This window comes from Echinops telfairi, unplaced genomic scaffold (genome assembly GCF_000313985.2).
Source record: "Echinops telfairi isolate 266 unplaced genomic scaffold, ASM31398v2 ScPeMD7_7457;HRSCAF=8495, whole genome shotgun sequence".
Taxonomy (NCBI): Eukaryota; Metazoa; Chordata; class Mammalia; order Afrosoricida; family Tenrecidae; genus Echinops; species Echinops telfairi.
Window position 1 is genome coordinate 22,261,934 of NW_022111357.1, and position 2,449 is coordinate 22,264,382.

General features: G+C 49.3%; 1 protein-coding gene across 1 annotated transcript in view; it reads left to right on the forward strand.

Annotated features, from left to right (window-relative positions):
* The window catches only part of LACTBL1 (lactamase beta like 1), a 21,755-nt gene that overhangs the window by 14,795 nt on the left and 4,511 nt on the right, over window positions 1-2,449 (forward strand). The gene's annotated exons all lie outside the window — the stretch shown is intronic.

Genomic DNA, 2,449 nt, shown 5'->3' on the forward strand with positions numbered 1-2,449 from the left:
GTTTCCCAAGGAAATTCTTGTAGGACAGCTTTGCTACCCTTGAAGAATGAAGCAGGTACATTGCTGTGATGGAAAAACATGCCTCAGTGCAATTTTCCTGGCCTTTTCCTCACCAGTGCAGTTTCCCATTTTCTTCAAGCGGCTTCATAATAAGCCCCTGTGATTGTCCTGTGTTCTTGGAGAAAAATCTCTCAGGATGAGCCCGGGGCAGTCCCTAGCCACAGCCCCGTAGCTTCCTGAGCCAGGTTGTAATGGAAACCGTCTGTCTGCAGGCATCCAAAGGAGACGGACACAGTGCATCCCAGTCCGCCGCCCTCCGCCGACTGCAGAGATGCATTTAAACGCATTTTGCTGGGAATAACCCTGCCATGCAGGAGCCCAACTCTCGAATGTGAGTGGTGGGCGTTTAAAGTGGCATAATCTGTACAGAGGGCAACTGCCCAGCATCTGAAGCAATTAAAAATGGAGCAGCAGCTAAAGCGCTACGCAGTTGATAATACAAAAAAGTTCAGCGATGTGAACTCACCAGGTGCTCTGCAGGAGAAAAGGCCAGCAGGTCGGTGCCAGGAAAGACTGCCGCCCGGCGAATTCTGGGGGCAGTTCCACCCTGTCACTCTGTGTCAGAATCAACTCGACAGCACACAACAGCAGCAATGACACGATATAGACAATATTGATTTAGGATTTATAAATTACAATATATATTTATTTTGTATGCAGTCTATAATAAATTAATATAACAATGTATATATATATATATTCTTTGATTCAGCAGATTCACTCAGAGGAAATTATTTTATAGATATACTCCCACCCTTGTGAGCCGGACTGCTAACTACAGATTAGTGGTTCTAGACCACCAGTCTCTCCATGGGAGAAAGGCGAGGCTGTCAGTGCCGGTCAAGAGTTACAGTCTCGGAGACCTGGTTTAGCTTTGCTAGGAGTTGGAATCAGCTTGAGGGCAGGGCGCTTCTACTTCTTGGTTGGCTGTGGTATACGGAGCACACACAGTCACGCAGGCAGCGCTGTGTGTCATAGTAAGAGATTCCCACCCACCTAACTATTCATCAGTGAATGGCTACTTTGTAACTCCAAGGAGAGTGCTGCGATGAGATTTGATACATGTTAAATGGAGATGGGTTTACAAGGGGGGGGGAGGCAGGGAACATACACACACATACTGTATACACACACACAAGGCTGTTGTACATAGGGTTGCTGTGAGACAGAGCCGATTCCACATTCCTTAACAAAACATGCATAATGTATGTATTATGTACACAATACGTAATGCCTGTATTACATGCAAATGCACACATTCATTTATATGTACCTAAACTCTCTCTCGGAGGACACTCAAGCACTTAAAACACAGGGTTGCCTCCTGGGAGGAGCGCTAGGTAGTTGGGGGTAGAGATGAGAAGGAAACGATTCATGGACTACTCTTGGTGCCTTATAAATTCTAAATGGTAATCAAATCAACCGATTATGTAAGGAAAAGAAATCAAGCAAATACAACAAACCAACAAGCAAATGAACAACCCAGCCCACCTGATCCGTTTCCTTATCCTCAAGGGGGCCAACTGAGCAAATGGCTGGCTGAGGACGTCCACTCTCTGATGAGGCTTTGGACTTCCATGAAGAGTGACAGTCCTGGAGCCCCACACTGGGGAGTGCTCCCCTGCCCTGGAGGGTGGCTCTGAGTTGGCATGCACGCGATGGCAGGGAGTTTGTCTTAGGTTCTGAATGTCTCTTCTGACTGAACCTCACCTAAACCTCTGCTCTCGTTTCGGGAGCTTTGCACCGTCTCTTATTCGGCCACCGGCGCCTCACAGAGAAACCAGTGCAGGGGCGAGAGCCCGTGGAAAGGTGAGCGGTACAGGCTCAGAGGGGCCAGGAAGCCAACTCAGTTCTGGGGTCAGATCGTAACCCAGGACTTGGAACTCCAAGTCCTCAACTGCTCACAGCCTTGAAGCCATCCCCGGGACAAAACAGATGCTTGCAAAAGATGGTGGGCTGGAAGGCGCCCTCAGCTCTATAATCTTTCCGATCCCTGTCACATGCCAAATACCGAAAAGCCCGAGGACTCAGAGCTGCCAGCTCTACAAAGCCAGCTTCATCTGACCTTAAAACCATTTCATCGAATTAAACTTGATAATCCTTGACCGAGCACTTGTTCGGTGCCCGCCCCATGGTAAGCGTGCCATCAGCCATGACTCATCCTCACAGTGGTGGTCCAGGGGCAGCATTCCCACCTTCCTGGCAGGAGAGCCCGCTCCCTTCCTGGCCAGCACTGCACGAGCAGCCTCGCCGTTTTCTAGTGGGGCCCGTGTGCCGCTATACTGCGGAACATGGACGTTCCAGATGAAGATGAACAGGGAGAAAAAAGGCTGGCGATTTAACCCCCAGAAATCAGGCAGTGAAAATCTCAGGGTTCCCCACCACCCCA